At 31.4% G+C, this 25464-nt stretch overlaps 1 protein-coding gene across 2 annotated transcripts in view; it reads left to right on the top strand.

The window, feature by feature from the left end:
• Hers (Histone gene-specific Epigenetic Repressor in late S phase) overlaps positions 1 to 25464 on the top strand; it is a 164532-nt gene that overhangs the window by 6673 nt on the left and 132395 nt on the right. The gene's annotated exons all lie outside the window — the stretch shown is intronic.

Genomic DNA, 25464 nt, shown 5'->3' on the forward strand with positions numbered 1-25464 from the left:
CGATTCGACATTTAGAGGGTGAATTTCCAAATTTTTTATGAGACCAGGATAATTTTTTGTCACGATTTGTGATTATGGACGTTACCCGGGTTCACCATGTTTATGCTGAAACCAAGAAACAATCAATGGCCTGGATGCAAGCTTCCAAAGTGACGATGAAGAAATTCAAAGTGAAAATTAGTGGGATAGATTAAAGCGGTAGTTTTTTGGGACGCTGAAGGAATAATTATGGTGGGATATTTTAAGAAGGTAGCTACTATATTGGGCTCTTACTACATAGACCAAATTAAAAGATTGCGGTAGGTTAGTGAGGAAAAGAGACATGGCAAAATGCGGGCTTGAATGCTTTTTCACCCAGACAACGCACCAGATCACAAAGCGTCAGTTGCAATGGCTGCCATTCAAAAATCGGCATTCCAAATGCTTGAACACCCACCCTGTTTGTTAGATCTAGCTCCTAGTTATTTCTATCTCTCTCCTCGGCACAAGAAACACCTTCGAGGCAAGAAATTTTAAGACGACAGCGAAGTGATGGCCGCAGTAGAGGAGTTTTTGTGGATGAAGTCAAAGTTTTTTTTTTTAAGTTTAAGAAAAAAAATATCGAAGTATATTATCTAGTTAGAAGACTATCTAGAGGAATACATAATAATTTTAACTGTAATGACCTTGTTTAATATTGATTATCATTACTTTTGGATCAACCCATGTATAGTGATAAAACCCCAAATAAGATTCAATATAAATATGAACTCAGGAACTCAGAATAATCTCTTCTCGTCTTTCTTACTTTCGAATACCGTTAAAGCTTCATTATTAGATTGGTATTTCTTACCGTATCTGTAACGTTGTTAACACACGGTAGCGTTTGACGCTAAGAAATGTTCCATTATAAATCATGAAGGCCTTTTATTTTTAATCTATCTAAAGGGCAATAACCCATGACTCGTAAGGTAAACAATACACACCCCTAATAAGGAGAATGATTTAGAAGCAACATTTTGAATAGGTGGTTGAGTTCAAAAAAAGTTTTAACACTGGTTCGTAATTAACAAATTGAGGATCTAAGAAGAAAAAAATATTATTATTTATTAATATATGTAGTGTACCTAAATCTACGCTGTTACAAGCTCTGGTACCACCCCAGTACGAGCGTGACCCAATTTCCAAACACCCACACAGATCCAAACTGTAACCATTATATTAAGTCATTTGTATTGTTAACAAATCGATCGCTCTCAACAGATTACCAGGACCATTTGAAGATATTTATCTAAACGTTAAGTTGGAGCTACCTGGCCTCTAATACGGTTAGTTGAACGTTTTATCCGATATCGGTAACGGACATTCGTTTTAGCAAACAAGATTTTGATCTTGGAGCGATTGTCAATTTTTATACTTCATCAAATAAATTGCAAGAATGAATTACAGTTTGACTGGGTTTGGAATTGTAGGGTCTTCTTATGAAATATGATAAAGGTTTGGATAAAGCTTTTATAACGGGGTATTTGCGGTTTACTTTATTAACGTTTATTTTATTTTGGCAGTTATTCCTATTATTAGATAAATACAATGAAACATTATCTGTAAATTCGCGTTCGCTGTAAAGTCAGATTATAAATGGAAACCCCAAATAAATATTACCTACAGACTAATTTTATTAAAAGTTCCTTTATGAATAGAAGAAAGAGTTTCAATGTAACAACTAACATGATTGTATTTAATTTAAGAAGAGACAAAGATTTCAAAATCTCCGGCAAAATTCTATAAAGAAATATTAAAAGCTTTTGGTGTTACAGTCTTTACGCGCTGCCAGTCAACTTTAGGCGCTGCCAACTACAGCTAAAAAACAACCTCTACACTAACAAAATAGTTTAAAAACGACACTTAAATATAGTGTGCATGCTAACCATATGATAATTTAACATAACCGCCGAGTAGTTAATTAATATAGAAGTTAGAAAGTTTTGTTACTTGGCTGAATGCCTGAGGAGTTCACTGTTGGAGCGTACTTGTGGTGGCTGGTGTACACACTTTGTATGTAAAGTTGTCACAATCATATCTCGTTACGTATACAACATTACGCTAAGTTTTGTTTAGTTTGGTCTTCGGTACTTCGGTAAACAAGAGTTTGGGTTGCGCTTGATCGTTTATTTTCAATCACTTAACTTATACTGAGACTAAATGTAGGTAATGTGTACAGTAATAAAATTTACAGACAATATGAAACATATTGAATTAATCAATACTTTATTGTGCATATATACCTAACAATTAATTTCAACAATAACAATTTATTTTTTACCATAAGCTTACACTATATTTATGTAAGCAAATGTAGCGCAAAAGGTGCGCTGTTTTATTCGTGTATATAGGTAATAGCGATTTATTTCAAACAAAGCCAGGTTAGATAATACGTATTACCTTAGATTTGTTCCATGTGTTTATCGTTTTTACTTGAATCATTGAATAAATTTTATAAAAAAATCAGATGTTTTGCGCGAAGCGACAGTAGTACCCACCTCAACGCTTCGCTTATGAGGCGTGCAAAAATAATATACATATATGGCTTCAAAACATTGAACACGACGGAACGAAGTTCGTCTCGTCAAGTAGTTCCCAAATTAAAACTAAAACAAAAGTCTTTAATTTAAAGTAACAATTGTTTTTCAAGCGTCTGGTTCGCGAAACACAGTGCAAAGAATATGATTTATGTCATTTTATTTTAGAAAAATGTTTCAACAATACTTTGAACAGAAGAATCAGGGATTTCTTTAGTCCGTTATAACTTTATTCAGTTGGTTAAACCTATAATTTTACATATTAGCACGTACCAATATAGTATACAGCTTAAAAAAGCATAAAAAGAACGACGAGTAGGTAGAGTTTAAAATACCCGCTAAAACACAATAGTCAAGAATGCAATCCACCATTTGTGTATTTTGTTTAAATACTTAAGAATAGACATTAAAATGCCAGACAACGTAGTTTACTCGAGCTTTCTTTGTAGCTTAGAATTAATTACATGTGTTGCTTACACTAGCACTCATTCTGTTTCAAAATCCCTCCCCTGCTTTTAACATTTTATATGCATGTAAGTGAACAACTAAATTGTAAAAGACGTAGATTTAGTAGAAGTATACGTTCAAGGTGTTGCGTTCATTTAATTCAACCATTAAGAACAACATGTTACAAGATACCTACTAGAAGCTTCATTGCCTTGAAAACAATATTGCTAACGATTATTACACCGGCTCTTAGCATAGACGGCAAACACGGGATGTAAACACACACCTATACAGGTAGGTATATAGCCTCATTAAATTCAGTAATTGTCAACAAAAAGCGAACAATTTCATTGTATTTAAGGGCTTGGTCTAGTAGTGCAAACAAATGCATCCTGTCATCCTATATGTAAATAATACAAATGTACTAAGGGAAAGTTGCTCCACTTAATTTTTAAAAATTAAAATTTAAATCATTCGTATGCATAATTTAATATTCGTAATAAGTACCAAAAATGACAATTTGAAACAATTTTCGTGAAAATTACACCGGGTGATTTTTTTTTTATCAGTACACAAAATTTGCGAATACTTTCTATTGATATCTTCAACTTCATGTTTATATAACTGATCAACTTTTACAAAGAAATTTGGACGAAATATAAAAAAAATAAGCTTTCCATACAAAATGCATAACTCTATACATTTTTTTCGACCTAAGTTTCTTAGTGAAAGTTGTTCAGTTTAACTAATAAAACGGATAAACAAATTTTGTATATAATAAAAAAAATGTAATGTTTGTGTTAAAAAATTATTAAATAGAAAAATACACAAATGAAAACAAAAGATATTTATTTCTGACTAGCTTCCGTCCACGACTCCGTCCGCGCGGATGTCAGTCTTCGCGTCTTCTACAGATTTATTATATTATGTATAATATATAGTAAATCTATATATTATACATAATATAATAAATTATACATAATATAATATATTATTATTATAATTATTATACATAATATAATATATTGATAAACCTAATAAATCTTTTGCTAGCATTCTGATGCTTTATCGGTTGCACTGGATTTATCTCTTTTTTTTCAATCGCTTGAATGATATAGGATGGGTCCTTGATGGACATCGAATGCTGAAGTCTCGAATCAATCAATTCTGACAGTAGGCAATTTATGTAAAATCTTGATAATGGTCCATCATTTTATTTTGCCTAAACGTTACATACTTTTTTATATACCTATTCTATTTTTAACGAATGATTCACTCCAGTCCAAACAGCAAATAAGCAGACTTCTGCTTCTGCAACGTTAGTTGTCCCTGAATTTGGAAAAAATAGTCATGATTCTTATCTATGACAAAAGTGTTAATTTTTGCATTGTATTTCAAATATTAAATTTTTTTTTAACCGCATCTTCCGCATTCATGTCTTTTGCCGGAATTAGACATTTAACTTCTACTAGTCCCATTTTCCCTTTTTGATATGGGAGTGTATAAAGTAAAATTTTTAGGTATTTCTCGTTATACTTTTAAAAAGTTATTATTGTCATTTTGCTCATTAGGTAAAGTAATTTCGATATCAGTTTTAAGTTTTTTGATACCTGCAATAATAACGTCATAATCGCCTGCACATACTTATCGATTACACCCTGTATACAATCCACCATCCACATTCATAATGTTTTCCTGTCCTCCTCTCCTTTACGCTGTTCACCGATACATTTTAAATGAGTAAATCTGCTACCACTGAAGGATGTTTCATTGTGATCAGCAAATTTTCACCACTGTTGTCGATTATTTGTTTTTCATTTTTAATCAGCAATTGGGAATCATCAGTTTTGTTTTTTGCAGATTGGTGATGTACCCTAACAATACGTCGAAAAGGGAAAGCATCAACGAATTATCGTTTTCGTCCTCTTTTTTTATTCTTCGCGTCTCTGTTACTTCTGTTTGTTTAGTTCTCAACACCCACTGAATTTTCTATGTTATTGTGATCTTCCATTACATCTGAGTTTTGATGATGTGATGATAATCCATTCGTTTTAATATTGGTACTTAGAGTTGGTAGACTAAACTAGAAATGGCGGACTAAATTTGTCAGCGCGTCTGTAAGATCAGAATATAAAACCAACATCCTGTATTTAAGTTACAAAATTAATAATCAAACAAAATGCCGCTACGTTGAAAATGACTAGAAGAAAAAATTAAAACACCTCGGATCAATTTTGGAGTAAACAAATCATTTTCCCCGTATGGGGATTTCCCCGGATGAACTTGGGAAGTTCAAGTTCTCAATACAAGTTTATATTATATTTCGTATTTCTCAAACGAAAAATAAACATTTTTGGAACTTCAAAAAAATTATATTATAAGAAAATTTATGAGCTTACTTTATTTAGCTTTAAAGAAATATACATCCCTTTACTGACACCCCGTAAAATAAAGAAATTGTTGCCAATCACCTTTGCAATCTATTTGGTTTCATTAACTTTATGTTCGAAGATAATTTTTTTTCTAGTAGTTACACGCGTATTTTTTTCGTTTATTTTCCATATCGAAATCAAATGTTTAAAAATACGAATATTTGCACAAAACTAAGATAAAAATAATCAATTAACAAAAATATTAAATTTAATGAAGTAGAGCAACTTTCACTTCGGTATGAAGGAAAATCGAGCGTAGAGCACACGTCAGAACGCTCCGGCCCAAGGAGCGCGACTAAAGAAATTCGCTAGGATTTTTCCTAATTATTTTAAATATTTTTTTAATATTTAAAGAATTATCAAAACTCAAAAAAAAATTTCTTTAAAGGTTTAATACTCATTGGTCATCAACCAACTCGAATAAATTAATGGAAAAAATAACTTTTAGCAGTATTTATCAATAGATTTTGTAAGGCAAAAAATGGGAAATTTAATGAATTTATAACGTTCTAATTAAGAAAATCATAAGTTTTTCGGCTATTGTATTCAGCAGTTTTTAATAACGACTATATAAGGATAATAATGCGCTGATCAGATTGTGTAAATTGTAATCGGTTGCAACGTAGTGAGTGCACAAACTTAGCTCGAAATGTCTTTGGGGGAAAGAGACTTATCTTGAAGGCCTGATTAAGGTAACATAAAGTAACTTTATAAATGTGAAAAAATTCACGCGCATTGCGTATATAACACTAATTGATAAACAAGAAAAAAAAATTCAGTTTATCATTTCATTAGCCGGGAAAAAATTGTCAAATAACTTGTTGAAAACGCAATTTTGCTAGACTGCAGCCTTAAGTTGGCAGAAACGCCGTATATCAACGTCTTATTTGTCGCGCACAGACACAAACTGAGCATTCTATTTCGCGGCTAACTTGTTGATGCTTTGTTGTAAACTTTAATGCCTTTTCCCCACCGTTGCCCTTAAAATAAATCCGAAGAGTTAAAACTCTCGGCGCTAAAAGACAAGAGTTCCGATCGCGTTTTACGCGTTTTATTTTCATACTCGTTTGTACGACAATCGAGTTCGGTGTAGCTATTCCCTTTTATAACTATTTACCTTTGCTTTATAGCTTGCGTTTTTATTGTTTTACTTTTGTATTTGCGGTTTTATTAACGTTGTCACCGTGAAAAAATTGTTTGAGCAAATATTTTGGTATCATATTACCTTCTTTAGACTTAGTAATTTACTCATTAGAGTCCGTAAAAGCTTTAAATAATAAATCTTTGTTTCAGGATCTTACACTTTGAATAAAATGTTTTATGTGTACCTGCAATTACATTAACAAACCACATTTTTTTTGTATCTACCTACTTAACATTTTCGCGTCAATTACATTAATTAAACTTTAAAATTAGTACTTATAAAATGATAAAAAATATGTAACAAAAATTAACACAAATTAATTAATTTAAACGTTTCAAAATTTCAAGTAGATTTATTTTAAAGTTATTAACAGCATAAAGCAAATTCGTTACTAACTTGTATACAAACTTTTAGGAATGTGGTCCAAACATTGAGTCTGTAAATAGTTTTTGGTACAAGCTTTTAGCAAATTCCGCCAAAACTATAATTCAGCTTATGAAGTTGGCTTTATTCAATCTAGCTATTTATACAATGATTAAGTAACTAATAAGGAAGAGTGAAGCGCTGACTTCCTCATAGGTTTATTTTAGATTTCACGATATACCTATTTCGAATTTAAACCGAATGTTAATTATTTACATACCATATGGGTAATTATTTATTATTATTGTACTTCATAAATATGCAAATTATAGTTCAATTGTAATTCTTATGATGACTTTCAATTATTGTCACATTATATGCATAGTCGCAGTTTGAACCGCATTCCGCAAAGCCAGCCGCTGCCAAGTGTATTATAAAATTCAGACCAACCTCGGGCAATTAATGAAAAGTTAACAAGAAAACTTCATACACTCCCGACACATTTTATTCATCGTTATAAAGCTTTAAGTTTAAAATTTGCGGGCTCTTTGGAAATTTATGAGGTATCATTGAGAAAGTTTACGTCGTTGATCAAACGGTGGCTTGACGGCTTTCAGATTATCTTCCGATATTAATCTGCTGCATAAGTTTGTAATTGTTTAATACTTCTCAACGTCTTTAGTCTTCCGGTTTCAGATTTAGGCACATTTTGATCGAGGGGAGATACGATGCATCACTTTTTCTGTATTGTCTTTATGTTATAACTAGATTTAGACTTTGAAATAATTCAAATTGCGTGTGGGTTCTCAAACCTACAGATTAAAAACATGTGGAATAATTTAATAATAGGGAGAAAGTTCTTAAATTATAGCCATTATGTCCCAAGTAAGTATCGATTAAAATGTGATGCATATTAACCTACTTATATATGTATTTTTTTAATACATAAATTTTTACTTACGGATGGCTATCGTTATACATTGCAAAATTTAATCTGATCGTTTCTAGCGAATCAGGCTATTTAAAAGCGAAAAGATAAGAAAGAGTTAGAATTTGAACCTGATTAGGTACCTACCTGAAGAGAAAAGGGAAATACTGAAAGCATGGAAAATTGTATGAGCTTGTAAAAATACTATATCTTGGCTAGAGCAGAAAGCTTAGCATAGATAGCTATAAAAGCTATATAAGTGCTAAATAAAATATTTACTTAAATCAAAAGTGCAACGTCTAGAAACAATAAGCTTTTGTAGATAATATGGTAACGATATATTTTAAGACTTCCTTTTCATATTATATCATAAGGAAGTGTTCCAAGAACCCTTAAATTTTAAAATAACAAGAGAATAAAAAATAAAACAACCGTGAAGTGAAATTTGATCCCAGATATTGATAAAAGGCGATCGATTCTGTCTGCTTCGTCGAATATTGATTTAAATTCTAGTTCAAACTGGTATTTACGTATCATTTTTTAAAACAAGAAGTTTTTAATCTTATCATCATATATACTTATCATCATCATATTATACTAATAACTTTATTTTAATTCAGTGGCATATTAATTAAGAAACAACGTAAAATGCTCTATGTGTTGATTTACTCATTACTGGCACGAAAGCATCGCTATTTAAAAGAAAGTAGATAGCAAAGTTTGAATGAACTAACACGTTTGAAGCGAATTGGCTTTAAGTTTCAGTTATTCGAAACCGCCGGGCAAATCTCTCTACCTCGTTTGTCACTTCGAAACTGTTTGTCGGACTCCAACTCAAACATTAACTGTATTTTATCGACGCTTTATTTGCTGACTCACTGCGATTCGATATTGACTATCTATGTTTTATTGTCGGGCAAACGTTTGACAATACTGACCAGTAATATCAATCGTCGGGCGCATTCAATTCTTCTTCCAACTCCGAAACGATGTAATTATGGCGGTAACTTGATTCTATGTTATGATTGAGCTGCCCGTTTTCGTTATAAGGAATTTTATTCGTTCTCTGCAATGAATTCTAAAAAATGCAATAGAAGAAAATTGTGAATACAAATTTTTGTATCAATGTCAGTATCAAACTACGTTTCATTAGTCGGGTAAGAAAATGGATATAATATAATTACGTACCTAACGTACGTAATTATTTTGAAATAAATTATTGGAGTAAAATAAACTCAAGGTGGAAACTATAATTAAGGGATATATAAATGTCATAAGTAAATAGGAATGTCGTGTTTATACAATTAAGTCTTTAACTTTTTCGGGGAATCACAAGCTATAAGTAATAATTACCTAGAACGTAAATGCTGTAGCGTGCTTAAGTAATTGTAAATGTATTTTATTAACTTCATGATATATTGTTCACTTTGGACAATATTAAAACAGGTTGTTTGCTGAATGAAAAGCAAATTGCTTTATTAATTTTCCCGCACCGTATAGAGAAAAGAGTAACTTAATGAAACTTCGCAACTGCCAGTTTTATTTTCACCGTAAATTGTGTGCTTTTGAAAACCAAAAAATCATGCTGGTTTATTTTTACTATAAATATTACTTTATTACATGCTTATCATTGTTACAAAGAGTAATTTTTCTTTCAAAGTAAGAAATTAAACTTTACGTAGTAAAATAAACGACTTTGCTTGTAACATAGCCATTAAAATAGTAGTGGTAACAATGAAACGGGATATTTATCACGGAAAATCTAACAGAAGTGCAGAAATCAATGTTGGCGTGAGTTCGATTCCTAATTCCTGCTCTATACAAAAATAGATTCATCGTATCTCCGTGTCTTACAACGGCATGCAGAAAAGTCCTGAAAGAGGAACCATTTTCCGTTTCTTTATAACATTGTGAAACTCTGAAGATCCCCAGCGTCCCAATCAAAAGTTATCACCTGCACTTAGAGACTTAACAAGAACGAAGATCGCAAACCAAGATTTCTTGGAAAAGAATTCAAAATTAATTAACTGTTCATAGCTAAAGATAAATCGTTGTGGGAAAATCGGCAGATGATCAAAGCGATGTTTATACTTTGTACGGTTTCGAGATACGATAGCATTTAAGCGGAAATTACATAAACAAGCTTAGGATGGCTTTCAATTGGCCTTTAATACTCTGTGATTGTGTAATTATATAAATCACTTGATCATTGGCTTCATTCACAATATTTACTCGAATGAATTAATTTAAACATCATTCATTCACATGCAGAATTGAAATTGATTGAATTGCTATTTTACACCTAATAAAATGATGTCAAACATTTTTTTTATGTATTTACATAATTTTATCAATACAGTTAAACTACTTGAAAGACCGGACAAATCGGCAGATGTAAAAATAGTCATTGTAATATCAACTGATAATTGGAACAGATATGTAATATAGAAAATAACGTTATCCTCTATAAATTGTTTCTTAATAACAGAATACCCAGAAATCAATTACTTAAAGATAATTCAACACGCAAACAAGATTAAGGGCAAAAATATTCATCGATAATATCTCTAAAGCGACGTCAATTTGCCCGGTTATTTATAACATAATAAGAATTTATTTATAGTCCCGTGCAAGACTGAACGTTGATTGCTTAATTATACAGACGTCGAAGCTTCTTCATTAAACTATAAACGAAATAGATATAGGCTCTCGAATATCCGCAAGAATAATTGACTCATATGGTAAACGTACTCCTTATATATAATTTATGTTTCTTATCGCTTTTAATGTGAAAATTCCATGCATCAGCATTTATGAGTTACGTTTGAGCGAAGTTGAAAATACCTTTGTTTGTTTTCTTTGAGATAATCTCACGTAGTTTGATCTTCTTGCCTTGCAGGTTTTCTAGGACTGACTTAAACTTAAAACTTAAGTATGGAAATCATACTAAGTTTTAACACTTACGGTAGCGTTAGCTACTATTAAGTATTCTTTGCTTACGAAATAATATTTGCCCTATTCCACTTATTTATTTATTTATTTATTTATTTATGATAAGGTACCTTACAGCTATTGATACAATTTTTGAGATGAATAAATACTAAGCTACGCCAATTAAAAGGTACACCAATAGGTAGTAAAAATAATATACGTATGTGAACAAAGACTAGTATAAGAATTTTATTTTTTCCACTTACAAATGGATAAGTTTATCTACTCTTTAGAAAAGTTAAAAAACTAACCTATAGAAAATAACACTTTCATTCAAAAATATTCACATTATCTTGAGTGTAAATTCAATATCCAGGTTGCAGGTATAAATTTTCCGGAGCAAAATTTATCTTATACTGAAAATATGTAGAAAATTGTGCGCTATCGAGAAAATCCTGAGCAACATAACAATAAAATTCTGACAAAACCGAACAGTCCTTACACATTTCATAATATTTCGCGATAAATCACTAGTTTCTTACTCTTTTACTACCAATTGAAAATAAATAATACGATAATATAATATTGATACAAAATAGCTTTGAATCTAATCTCTTTAACTCCAGACACGTGTAGAAAACTCATAATTAACCTTTATCAAAACTCGTAATAACACTAATTATCACCACACCGCATTTTAATATACAATTATATTATGTATTAGTACAACTAGCTTCGCTCCGCGGATTCACCCGCGTGGCTCCACTCCTGTTGGTCTTAGCGTAATGATATCTTTAGCCTATATTATAGCCTTCCTCGATAAATGGGCTATCTAACACTGAAATAATTTTTCAAATCGGACCAGTAGTTTCTGAGATTAGCGCGTTCAAACAAACAAACAAACTCTTCAGCTTTATAATATTAAGTACCTATAGATATTATTTGTACAATAATTAACTGCCGTATTGAGTTTAGTGTCGATTAAGTATTGTTTATGGGTTCGACAATCAATGAATGATGTTAGGGCTTGTACCAGATCGAATAGATTGCCTTTAGCAAAGTGAAGATTTATTACTATTGCCAGTATCTTATACATAATAGATATTACGATATTATCTTCGACCGTATTACATCTAGTTTTAGCGGGCTTGCGTTGATCTATGTCTTATTGTATAGACTTGGTTTTATTTATTAGCTGGTAAATAAACCTTCAAGATTTATTTTGACATGATAGTATATTTAAATATTTTGTCTAATATAATATTAATTGAATAATAATATTATTTAAGTTACAGCGTACTTCCTACAACCAAAATTACCTATTTATTTTTTTTACTCTATCTTTCATCAAAAAGATTACCTCAACGTCAGCTGAAAGAAATTGTGTAGGTACTAAAAATGCAATTCAATAAAATTGAAATCGCTGTAAACATTTTGATTTATCGACAAACTAATATGCTATTACCAACCGCTGAGAGAGAGGGTATTAAAATTAAAAAGGAACATATAAAATGTAATACAAATATAGGCAACGTGTTTAAAAGCAATTATGCACGAGTATTAATAACATTTTATGGACTAAATTAACTTAAGTGAGCGTGATGTGGTTTTCATTATAAGGGTTAATTTCATGTTAAGAGGCATAACTTATATATTAAGTGTATGTTTGCACACTCGCTATCTGCGGCCTTAATTGGATTACTGACTCAAATTGTCACTTGAAAACCAACGGGATTTTAAATTACGTATGAAGTACAAGGAATAAATAATGAATAGAAATGGTATTTTATAGGACTTAAGGACTGTACGCACTACAAGTTACAACGTATCATACTATGACCGTAATAGCATCGTGTCAGGATCGGAAAGCAACACGATTTGCTCTACCTTCTAGAGCGAGTTTAATAAAACTAATTCAAAAGACCTAAACATTAATATTTATATTCAATTTAGGTTCTATAATAACTGAATGTATTAATAAATGTATATTTTATTTTATATTTGCATAATTAAAAGTTATAGGGTATTTATGTCATCGAAACGCAAACATCATGTCACTTATACACTTTATTACCTTCACCTAAAAATACATTTAAACTTTGATTTTTTATTTTTGTGAACTTTCAAGTATTTTCTGAACCGAAAAATGACACAGTATAGTTCGACTACCAGATTATGTTATTATTTCATGTAAAACACGTGTATTAGACATTTAAATTATTATTTTTGTACTGATTTAAATTATTGTTTATCTTTTTAATTTACATAAAATATTTAACTTGACGTAATTATTCATAAGTTTATGTTGACGTCACACGATTTACGAACTTACGAGTTGTAGAAGGAGCGTACTTTATGTCATTACTAGATTTCCGCCCGCGGCTTCACCCGCGTTTGAAAAGGAAAACCCGCATAGTTCCCGTTCCCGTGGGATTTCCGGGATAAAAACTATCCTATGTGTTAATCCAAGTTACCCTCTATATGTGTGCTAAATTTCATTGTAATCGGTTCAGTAGTTTTTACGTGAAAGAGTAACAAACATCCATACATCCATACATCCATACATCCTTACAAACTTTCGCCTTTATAATATACTAGATTTCCGCCCGCGGCTTCGCCCGCGTTTGCAAAGGAAAACCCGCATAGTTCCCGTTCCCGTGGGATTTCCGGGATAAAAACTATCCTATGTGTTAATCCAAGTTACCCTCTATATGTGTGCTAAATTTCATTGTAATCGGTTCAGTAGTTTTTACGTGAAAGAGTAACAAACATCCATACATCCATACATCCATACATCTATACATCCATACATCCATACAAACTTTCGCCTTTATAATAGTATTAAGATTAAGATATTAGATATTAGATTATGAACTGATAATTAATTGCTATCCAATAACCATTTTTAAAAAATATTTTTATTTTTTCTTTTTTTAAGTCAGTGTGGATAACCAAAGCAAGATAAAAATTGCGTATTGTACGTTATTTAAGAAAAATATTAAATACCTGAATTGTATCACATAGAGATAAGCACTATCAAAATTATCTCGTTTGTCAAAAATCGGATTCATTAGTTAACATAATATCACGATCACGTCTAATTTTAAAGCATAATTTTTATTTTTTGGTGTCGGTTTTAAATACAAGAATATAAATAAAGAATATACGTACATTAAATTACTCTCGCTACTTGCTTGTCTACAAAAAAAACTGCAAGGTTATTATAGAGGTTTCTCGAACAGAAAGCAATTAATGCGGGAGGTTAAAATGATAGTCAATTAGGGTTTGTGTAAATTAACTGAAACAAAAAAGGTAATTTACAAGCTGCCGGAAAATCAAACCTATACTAAAAGTTTTTTTTCGTGAGATCCGCATAAATTTACAAAGTTATCCTTTTTAAGAAAAGCTAATTATATCTAAGAATATGTTCATCATGTAATATTTAACGGATTTCATTTAATTACCGATCAAATGTGGTATTTAGATCTCTATAAAGTGTTTAAAAGGTCACAATAATGAAATAGTACTTAAAGACCATCATGATTACGAAATAACTTTCATTTTCCAAGCCTTTATACTTTATAGATCTGTGAAGAATTAGATAGTCGGTAAAACAAGTTGGTAATGAAATAAAACGGCATTGGTTGCGAGACAATCGGCCTCCAGATTATAATGGTTTGTTGAACAAGGCCGTGACGTCAGCTGCCTACATTAGCTTACGTCATCTTAAAAGTTGTCATAAGTATATTGACATTAGCAAAGTTTTTGAGGCTATGACTTATTATACTCGAATACCTACGCGAAGTTTTCCGTAGCGATGTGCGTGCGTATTTTGTCTTTTATGTTATTAGGAGGGCTTAATGATGTGATTTGAAATGTTTTAGTGCTTTAGATGTCAGATTATAGATAGAATAGATAAATAAATAGATAGAATGACGGATATTTAAAATCATCAGGAAATTAAAATCAATAAGTAAGTCCTAGCTTATTTAAAAATGTAAATATTGTTAATATTGTAACATAATTTATACCCAATTGTTGTAATTTTCCTATTACTAACTCTTATTAGGACTCCCTATATTTACAACCTATATTTTGTTAGTTTGTTATTTTACCTAATACGAAAACACAAGAGATTCCGTATGTTATTATTCCTACTTGTCACTTGTGCGATAATTTGTCCAGTAAATAATTATTAAACAAACATTCAGCAACAACAAGTCTGACTTGTTATTTATTCGTAGACTACCAAGCTTTAATTATTTACCATTAACCACTCCTAATTCATACTAATTACTCAAAAGGTTAAGAGTCAATAACAGGAATACAAATTGTTCACGTTTCGCTAAGTACATACATAATTTAAACTTTTATTTCACAAGTCGGAACGCACTTTAGAAAGGCAATTTATGACTGGCTTGTTGGGTCATCGATAAACTTATCGCTAAGTTTGTTCGGAAACAAGTTAACTTTGATAGTGTTCAGGATTACAAAGTACCACGATGTTTCGTATCTAAACTTGTGCATAGTTGCTAACAAGATTTTGCGATTAAATAAAAGATGCGTTGCGGAAATAAAACCTTTCGTGTTGTGAATTGATTGTTGTTTGCGTTGAACCTCAATGTGTATGTTTATTGAATACGTATGTAGACAATGTATTAGTTGACCGTCGAATAAATATTTTATAGACAAAGGATATAGGATCATTTGATTTTATCATACTCTGAGGAGAGTATATATTTGCGCGTCTAACATGAACTACTGATAATCATTGAATTTTGATTCATTCTTATAGACCTACCTATTTTTCCAGTACATGCGACGATAGTTTGTATTGTAAGTTGTAACGCGACAAAAACTTAAAAAAATATTATAAATAATTTACACTAGCAACACAGACCAGTATAACAAAAATTAGCCAACCAAAAAAGAGGTCGGGACAACAGATATTTTCAGCTACAGAAAAAAAGAGAAACTCCTACATCAATATTAGAGCGTAGACTAGAGTCTAAGTTCGTGTTTGTATTAAATGTAGTTAGAGCAACATTGTAGTGTGGGTCGTCCGGCAATTAACTCTATAACGGTGGCCGCCAGCCACGAGAATAAGCCGGCCAATTTGCGGTGGTAAGCACTACATCGGCTACAAACCGTTCAATGTCAGTGGCAAATAAAAATTTACGTGCTTTTAACTGTAACAGGGTTAACACGGATGACTCAATTGGTGGCAGCTGAAAAAAAAAATTGAATTGCATTTTAAATTTGGAATCCGTTTGAATTGTTTTGTTTTTATTTTGTAGAATGAATCTTTAAAGTGTATAGAAATGGCGCCGAAAATTTTCAAGCTTTAATAAAAGTAGAAAAAATAGTCACGCATACCATGATAAACATAAGAATTATTTAAATCGACTGAGTAATAGTCGAGGTATCATATAGTAGGAACGTACATATCTACATATTTAAAAAATACTTTTAATGTGAGAGTCGATAAACTCCATGATAATGGTGAGTTATTTATAAAAAATAATATTAATCGTACATAGAATAGTTAAAATATGCTTTAGTAATAATTTTTCCAAAGAAAACTTACGAGCTATAAAAAATTTAGTTCTGATGTTTAGAAAAATATGTAATTCATAATTTTTTTCGTACATATCAAACTTATCATATTTCAAACTGCTGAGCGAAAGCTTTAAAACGGTACAATCTTTATATGGCATAATTCTTAATTGCTTATACATATTTGATTTTTGTAAGCATAACGATTTACCTTACCATATACTCACATACTTATACAAATAAAGCTGTACATATAACATATAGTACATAAAGAAAATTACACAGTGATATCGCGTTTCGAACAATACTTCAGGGTCCCATAGAACGAACCCTTCATTCTGTATCCCACAACTATATCCAAGTCCCCAAACCCTAATCCCATTAGAGGTCAAGAGTATTATAGTTCAACTAAATATTGTAGATTGTTAAGGTGACTTCAAACGCTTGTCAATGATTGAGTGACCGTGTTTGATGTCGCCGTTTTGAAACCTTATACAAAGCTTAAATATGCCGAAAGTGCCAACTGAAATGGTTTCCTTAGATTGCTCTCAGATTGTGGTACGCTCTTCAGTTAAAATTTAAATTTGATTTCGTCCTTACAGTTATGTTTCCGTCGTTCGTAAAAATGTTAGGTTAGCTATCAGTATTTTTTGTGACAATTAGATCGATAAAACGAGTGGGACGACCTCCCACAAGATGAACAGACGACATTACTGAGATAACAGTTGAATGCAGTGATCGATCTTGGTCGAACTCTTTTGTCCAGCAATGAACATCCAAAAGCTTAATGAACGATTTTGTCGTACGAAATCTGCCAATATAACCTAAAATTGATGATTACGCATCGCCAGGTAATTAAAAAAATGGTGTTATAGCATAAATTGATTTCAATGTCATAACAGTTAACACGTTTGCCTCTGTAAGGAAAAAATCTCGCTAATTAAACTGTGCCAACAACGAAACAGTAATGCAATTAGCATAAAGATGTCTCTCCCTGATACACAATTACGCTCGAACGAATTCTCAAATGAATTTTTAAAGTAAACAAATGAGATCGCGTTAATGGCAGCTTGAGCACATAATAATGAAATGGGTTGGCAGAAACTTTGTCTTATATTGTTTGTGTTTATTATAACAATTAAAATGATGAGTTGAAATTGCATCGTGTAATAATATGTAACAATGCCGTATAGGCTAATATTTAATAAGGTATAAATCAGGATGAGCTATCGACGCGGATGAGTAAAAATATTGATAGCATTTTCATCTTCATATACGCTGTAAAAGAAGCGGCTTACTTTAAAATTTATCGGCTAAACATAAACTGCTAAATGGTTGGCAAACATACGTACTCGCTCACTGCACATCAACATAAAAACCAGGTATTTTCTCAGCTAGTTATCACATTTCAATTTATCCGCAAATCAGTTTTTGATATCCGTTCTCCGCAACGTTTCTTTCGAATAAAAAATCTCAAATCGCATTACAGACGTAAATAAAGCGAGCGTGTCACTTAATTTTACTTCCCGCCACAATTTCTATTGTATATTGTCTTGAGTCGTACAATATTATTGCTCGTTTTCCGCAGTTACAACAAATGTGTACGTTTTCCGGGACCTGTGTTCTTTGTTTAGGTATTATATTATATCGTTTGGCGCGGTTTGGCTCTAGCGGGAATAAGTTACAGAATATTTTGTAGTCAATGGAATAGCATTGTGGTTAGGTATGCACTTGTATGGCTTACGTGATCGATATCAGGTTTTGCTAAGCGTCTATGTTTTATGGTTTTCTGTTTTATGGTATATTGTTACTATACTGTAGCCTGTAGGAAAATTATCGTTTATTTTGATATGTGGGATATAGAATTGACCATAAAAATACATACACAAACATTTTTGAAGTGAAAACTACTTTAGCGGCGTTGAGCACTTTTTCTGTAATGGGTATAAATCTTAAACTGTGACCTGATCGAAAAAGCGTAAGACGGATGGATATCAAACATGCTCAACGTTAATAATCAAGTTTTCACTTCTGCCGGCACTCCCGGAGTGCAACCCGTCTTTTTTTATAATTATTATATTAAACTTTAATTTTTAAATTAAAAATCAAATGTAAGCATATATATATAAACATAGCATCAGTAACTAAATACCGTAAATTCAATACCATTTATTCAATTTACGTTGAACCATCACAGTTGAACAATATTGAAAACTAAACAAAACGTTGGAAACTCTTAGTTATTGAAGCCGAAGGCCACGTACTTTGTTTCCGTAACTTCGACAATCTTGCGAAACGGATCATGCTCCTTCTTCACACTGGCTACGAATCGACGTTTAGGATTCACTACATGTTACATTGCTTCTTGTACAAGGGGATCGTGACGCAGGGGCTCTATCGTGCGAATATATCACGCTATGTATTGGTTGTTCGACTTGAACATATCGATTCGCTTGTCTGTTAGATTTAGCTGAAAACTTTGAGGGATGAAGGGGTCGGGTAACAATGTGATAGATAAAGTTTGACGACGTAAAATGTGGCATATCTTATTATCTTTTGAAAGTACTGCTTTGCCTCTTTGATGTTTTGACAAGAGCACTTTGTTCGGGTGGGATATTGAAAATGTCTCCTAATGAATTCCATCAGTCTTTTGTTTTGTGTGAGTAAGAGCAATATACATTTAAATTTGATCTATTTATAAGGTGCTTTGTTCTGTTATTTTGTAATTAAATCGTGAAATCATATTCGTATTGAGAAATATTTGATTTAATTGTTGTTTATATATTCTTTTTCGGAATAGTTGAGAGCCAATTAAAAATAATAAATTGAATAAATTCTTAAGCATTTCTGTGAATTCTACATTATTACGGATAACTGCAGGTGATTAAATAAAGCGCAAATATTCCTTAGTCATGTCGAAAGTTGAATTAACTTTAAAGCTCTCTATTGAACGTGACGTGAGCATAATCCCGTTTCGAATCCCAGTTCACGAAGTTCATATGAAAATTTATCGCGGTTTCTAGTGAAAAATGGGAGCTTCACTGGTTCGTTTTAAAATTAAATTATTAGTAAGCACGGTTCGGATTACCATTAGATACTTTGAACATTAGCATGGGAATCATCCCTTTGCAATTCATCTAAATTCTGATTGTGGCTGATATTGCTTGCTATCAAGAATGTCATTCATAGTAAGGTCTTCTTTTAAAAATACAATTAATAACGACTAGGTGATAGGTAGTACTAGTATCAATTGAAATAAATGATTACTAAGATGTTCGTCAATAAGTATTTTAAAAGATAACTCTACATAGGTATTAAAAAAATGTAATGTTTTTTTTTTTATCGTGAAGTATTTTTGTTCAATATGTTTAGGATTTTTAATATTTAATATTAGGGTTTGCGTCATTCATATTATTTATGTTGCTCCTTTGTTTGTGCATTGATTAAAAAATAACAACAACCATTAAGAAAAATGATCGGATCCTGTTTCCATTGTTTGAATTTTCACCCATTTAAATTTTAGTTACTAAAACTACTGAGTTTCATAACACATTTTAATAAATTCAGCTAAAACAACATCGAAGTACCGTTTATTTTAGTTCTGATCTCAATACTGCCATGTATTCGTATACATTTTTCATTCCGTACCATTTTAGTTTATTTCAATCTGAACAGTTGACTATTCCCTAGAAATATAGCGGGTTTATGAAGAGGAAATTGTCAATCGTCGGTTGAAAGTGCTTCACATATTCTAAAACATGAAAAGAGGATTTATTTTTAGAACTTATCTATTTGGAATCGTTCATTTATGAACATATTTGAGCAAGTCGTTACGAATCGTCGTTCAAATAATACGTTCATACTTACGTGGGTTTCATATTTCTATTGTAGATGTTCTATTTTAGTTTTCATTTTATATTTTATCAAATTGAATTCAAATTATTTATAAAATATCTCACAATACCATACCTTTTTCCTCTTGTTATTATTGAAGATCCTTTCATTTCTAACTGTTGACGTAACAATAGTCAAAGTAGAGTCACAGTAGAGTTTAGGTACCTCTGGATGGCATCATCTAGGAATATTTCATTTAACTTTTGGTGACACGAAGAGGTTTTTCCTTAACAAGTTAATTTTCAATCCTCAAAGTCAACAACTTTAGAAAACGAACGTTTTTGTAATCTTGTTCGTAAGTTGATGTCGAAGTTAAAACATGCATTTTTTATGCAAATGCACTTAGAAACTACATTTTTTGTTGCAAGTTGGCCAATAACAATTTTGAAACTTGGCGTTGACACGGAACGCTCGCGATCGAACGGATATGACGTCATTACACCCGGAGCGACGTGTGTCACTAGTTTCAACAAATGCACATCATAATATCGCCTGTTCCACTTTTAGGTACTATTTTCTGAATTTTTCCTAATTTTATTACACGTGTTCTAATAGAGAAATGTCTGACGGTAAGTGTGGGAAGGATCTTATTTTGAAAGCAAGGTTATTTTCAGTAGTGGGTAGTTACTTTTAGATTGGAAAGCGATGCGTAGGAATTTGAATTAGGTGTATAATATTTCTATATTATTTATTCTATAAAATTATTTAAATCCTATTAAAGGAGATTATACCTACGCGACGTCTTTAATGTCTATAGTCTATTCTTTTTTGATAATTGATAAAGAATATGTACAACATTTAGGTACTATAATTCATTAATGAAAATAATTGTATTATTGACTATGAGTATAGAATAACCTAAATTCAATGTACCTACCGGCTACCGTGAACCTTTAAACAGCATCTAGGAATTTTATAGTCCCAACTATATTCCGAATTTTATTATAAAAGACTTCCCGGTATGCAAATAACATAGTATCTGCTTTGTTTATGAAAATTAATAATTATTTTAACGTAGTTAATAAATATTAAAATGATAAAGTATAATAATCAAATAGATTTTCCAATTCTCATACCTATTAGGTACATACTATGTAGAGTTATTTTGTGCCAACTTTATTTTATTCCTGGAAACTTCTTATCTCTTTCCTGTATGATAATACGATTTTCGCAAACATAGCGATAAAACCGATTCAATGCATATAAAATATAATATATTCAAATCTAAATTGTGTCATTAAATATTATTAGTATGCGGAAGTAGAATACTTCCTTTATGTAACGTCATTCATAATTATTATGAGTTAAGGAATAAAATTAAGCTCCGCCATTAAAACTGTAAAATACCTAGGTAAAATAAGAATTTCTAAAAATATTGTTTTATCCCAGATACCATCCATCAATCCCTGGACGATAATATTTAACACTAGAGGTCCGCCCCGGCTTCGCCCGTGGTACATATTTACGTTTTCTCTACATAAAAACCATCCTCGTACTTCAAGGAATATAATAAAAAAAGAATTATCGAAATCGGTTCAGCCGTTCTCGAGTTATGCGCTTACCAACACATTTTGCGATTCATTTTTATATATAAGAAGATTACAAAATTTATAAGAATAAATTGTTATTAGAAATCGTTTACTGTTCAAAATCGTTGCTAATAAATCTTGTTCTAATAGCATTTACACACATAGTGTCAGTCTATGAATATAATACGACAAATGAAATGTACACACACCAAGTACTTCGCTTACAAGACTGCGTTTGTGTAAACCGTTGTTCAAGCTATGTGGGTGGTATATCTATTTACTCAAATTTAGACTCTATGAGTAGGTGATAAGGTTTGAAATAGTTTAAGTGATACAGATAAGATATAAGATTTACGATTGTATAGTCACTTAGCGTCGATCCGCAATACTTATGTGCAATCAGCCGATGCGGTTTTTTTATTGTTGTTTTTATCTTGAGCCTGCGATGTGTTTGAAGCTTAGACTGGACATAATGTATGTGCATTTTGCTTTCATTCGCCGTATACGATATTCTTATAAAATCAATGTAATTGCTGTTTACTTGTTTCAGTGTAAACACTCCGTGTCTGGGACACAACTTTTCTAATCAAAACACCTGCATATTTTAACAAAATAATTATGGTAGTCGTATTTTTAATTTGGAATGTCTGTCTTTTTTATAATGCGAGTCTGTGAATAAAAACATTTTTTCATAAAATTATTATTGTATGCAAGTGGTGAATTCATTAAAAAATCCAGATATGTATTAAGTTTCTTAAAGAAAATTGAAAAATCGGCACTATTAGATAGGCTACTTGTGCTACTCGATTTCAGCGTCAAATCAATCCTCTATTTTGGTTTTACAAGGGTTTTACATAATAGGTATTACTTTTAAGCTTCTCCAGCATCACTCTCTTTAACATGCCAAAATGTCTGTTTCGTATTGTATAAAATTGCTTTTTCTAGTTGTTTTAACTATAGCCTTTTCAATTCTACTCTATTTTTATTTATTTTTTTCATCACACCTTTCACTATTTGTCCATCGAGGACATTATTTATTTATCGCAAGCAATGTTTCTCAATAAAATTCACAAATTGGTAACGATGAATGGCGAACATAATGACCGTAGCGCGTTTGTCTTGTAATTTTGACACTGATTTCTTTATTCGACACTCATAAATCTTGCACCCCGCTGTGTTTGATTAAAACATGTGCACATCTTGTTGTGAAAGCTTTGTATAATTTGGTCCATTTATTTTACATTTTAATGAGAAACTCGTGCTTTAATCTTCAACTGTATTTTCATCTTGACAAATATGTAGTCGGCTTTACTTTTACCTTCTTGTTCAGTTGAAAAAATCGTGCCTATTCTTTTAAACGTTTTATTATGTATGTTAGTGTAATATTTACTTTCTTAATCTTATATTTATTTTGAAATAGAAGCTTTATTATTATAATAATAAAATATACTGAAAAGCATGAAACAGTTTCGTGTCAAACCTATTTCGTGGTATTTATTAATTGGTTTTATATTTGGTCACGTTGAAAAGCATTCAAAGGTTTACGTAAATAAATGGTAAAATTATTTTCAAATCATCCAATAAATGTATAAAGCCCTATAAGACCTCCGATTTAAACGTTGGAATCACGTGGACTGTTAAGTCCCAATGTCATTCAGCTTAAGCGTTGTTTTCAATAAAAGTACTTGTTTCATAACGATGATATTATAACATAGTTCCTGATTCCTTAGTAACAGCTGAGCCTTTGTACTTGCTATAATATACCAGTGTACTTGTAGTCTTGTGTAAGCCAAGGGCGGATCATCAATACATAATACGCATAATGCTAAATGCTGATATTATAGAGAAGAAATTGGTTGTTTACTGTAGATTGTTCTATGTAACAGTGAGTTTGACTTGACTAATAATTGAACTCTAGTATGTTTTGCTTAGATGGTGAGCTTTTAAAAAAAATATATTTAATTAAAACAACATAAGTTACACGAATGAATTTATTTTGCAAATAAACTTGTAGACGGAAAAGTAGTTTTTATTATCTAAGCTGCTGAAGAATGTTCGATTTAAGTTTTCCAAATTCCTGTCAAATAAAGTTTTATAATGCTCCAAGTTCAATGCTTTGTTTTGTAAATTGCAGTTGTGTCTAAAATGAATCAACGTGTAAACAATGTAACATAGATTTTTGGCTTTTGCAATCTAGAGTATCCATATTTCTCATAACTATACATATTCAGGACAAAAGCGCTTCATTACATAAACAATCATATTGTTTTGTAACCGTAATTCGTGTCCGTCACACACTTCAAACGATTTGCAACACAAAACAATAAACACGTCACAAACAAGCAACGTCGGCACTTTCACGTTACATGACTAGACGTAATAATCTCTCGGCATTTCGTCGACTCTCAGAGCTATCTATAAACCGTAATTGACGGGCAAGTAGCGTAAAAGTAATCTTAAATCAGAATACTGGCGTGCTCCGGCTCGATCAATACACTCGTGCCCACAAAATAAACCATACATTCTTTTCCTAAATCTTATGAGCATCCGCAGCTTCGGAATGTCGAAATAACGAGCGAAAAATCGACTTCAACAGTGCGAGAATTTAACTTGCTATAGCAGTAAGTTGTGTGAGCTTAAAGCGTTGAGATTTAGCTTTGTAATTTGCTCCTGGAATCTTCATTGACTTCTTAATTCAAGACTGCATTTTGTTGTCTTACGTTGTTCAAACGTACATTTCAAATGCCACATAACAAAGCGTTGCAGATGCTGAAATTAAAATTAAAATAAGCAGCATACCGAGGGAAATTACATTAAAAATGAACGAATACATTCTATAAGGCAATATTTTTTCAATCGTTTTGATAGGAATCACAAGCAGAACAATTTTGAAATAATAAAATCATTTCGATAAATAATTGTATGTAATCTATTGAGAATACCATAAGTTTATCTAACAATCTACATTATACGTCGTATTACTTAGAGAATATTAAGCCAACGTATTTAAAAATCTTTAACCGAGTGTCACCATAACATAAATATCTTCAAACACAAACAATAGCAGAACTAAATTCATTTCCACATTGTTCTTAGTAAGAAGCAATCTCGTAACAATTAATAAAGTACGAACTACTTATCCAACTCAGTCCACAATACAATAAAGGTTGCCCCTTATAATAGCGACTGCTTGCTTTCAGCTGTGGTCCGTATTATTAGATTAACTTGACAAAAGCCAGGCGACTCATCGCTTAATTATTACGACTGCACACAAATCATTCTACTTCATTATCGCTCTCTCCTTAGGAACTATTTTAATTGTGGTAGCCCCGCGGTAATTTGTGTGTTTTAGTGATGAATAAAAGCAATTATAGGTGAAGTCAAAAGTATTTATTTGAACCTCTTTTAAATAGATACAATTAATAAATTGTGATGCCCTTAGTTTTCAGTGTACAGGTATATTATGTACAAATTCTATGAGATATCAAAAGAATTAGGAAGTAAAATTTTAAAAGACACTTCATATCCTTTTTCCTTCTACATTTTTTTTAATCTTATATAGAAAAAAATGTACGTTTATCATTCGTTTGAAGTGTATCGTTTCGGTAAATTCATAACTTCATAATTATTTTGAAATAAACACTCAATAGACATATTTTATATTATTTCAAAAAAAAATGTT

The sequence above is a fragment of the Colias eurytheme genome, chromosome 7 (genome assembly GCF_061535395.1).
Source record: "Colias eurytheme isolate Ceu_HAF_F1 chromosome 7, ilColEury1 Martin Lab GWU primary, whole genome shotgun sequence".
Lineage (NCBI taxonomy): Eukaryota > Metazoa > Arthropoda > Insecta > Lepidoptera > Pieridae > Colias > Colias eurytheme.